The following is a 1,151-nucleotide window of genomic DNA, read 5'->3' as shown; positions in this document are numbered from 1 at the left end:
GTGTGTGTTTGTGTGTGTGTGTGTGTTTGAGGTGGGAACGGGGTAACATACTGGGAGAGAGAGAGAGTGTAGAGGGAGAGGAAGAGAGAGAGACAGGATGAGAGAAAGAGAGAGAGAGAGGGAAGAGAGAGAGGGAGAGGGAGAGAGAGAGGGAGAGAGAGACAGTATGAGAGAAAGAGAAAGAGAGGGGAAAGAGAGCTAGAGAGGGAGAAGAGGGAGAGAGAGGGAAAGAGAGAGGGGGAGAGAGAGAGGGAGAGAGAGAGGGGGTGAAGGAGGGAGAGGGAGGGAGAGGGAAGGAGGGAGAGGACAAATAGACAGATAGATAGACTTCGCAAAGCTGCATGATTTGATCAATGTTCGCCTTGGCTGTCGCTCACAGCAATATTAATATATTATTTCGCTTAACCTTGTAGATATCTCTGTCTCAATGGGGAAAGAATGCGGGTGGTTGGAGGGTGCCACCGGTTGGTCCCATTTCTGTACTCTCCAACTGTTGTCTCTGTCTGTCTGTCTGTCTGTCTGTCTGTCTGTCTGTCTGTCTGTCTGTCTGTCTGTCTGTCTGTCTGTCTGTCCCCCAGCAAGAAATGACCATTACTATGTCGATGTGCTTTTTTTGCTCCAACTTCTCAAGGGGGATAAATAACTAGAATTGTTATCATCTACCTCTCCTCCTTATCTGCTCTTCTCCTCCTTTCTGTGTTTGTTACTCTCATGTAAGTGGGTGGTTGGCGGGTGCTCTGCTGTGATTTGCTTTTTTTTCACTCTTGTTTTTGCGCATCCGGTCCTATCAGAGACGGACGTTAAACTAGGAGGTCCCGCCCCGTAATAACCCAATAGTGTTTAACCCATACCATTTCACCATTTTTTCACCATTTTGCGGATCAGAGGCGAATTAAAATATTATGTTCTGTGTCGGAAATTTGAATATTTTGCTACGTTCTATCAAAACTTATTGTCACAAACATTTTGATTAATTTCTTTGAGCGACTAGAAGTAAAATAGCAACTGCAACTGCAACTGCTGCAACAACAACAACAACAGCAACAACAACAACAACAACAACAACAACAACAGCAGCAACAACAACAACAACAACAACAGCAGCAACAACAACGGTAACAAAACCAGCAACAACAACAACAACAACAACA

Source organism: Aplysia californica, unplaced genomic scaffold, assembly GCF_000002075.1.
Source record: "Aplysia californica isolate F4 #8 unplaced genomic scaffold, AplCal3.0 scaffold00215, whole genome shotgun sequence".
Classification (NCBI taxonomy): domain Eukaryota; kingdom Metazoa; phylum Mollusca; class Gastropoda; order Aplysiida; family Aplysiidae; genus Aplysia; species Aplysia californica.
This window is presented reverse-complemented; position numbering follows the sequence as displayed.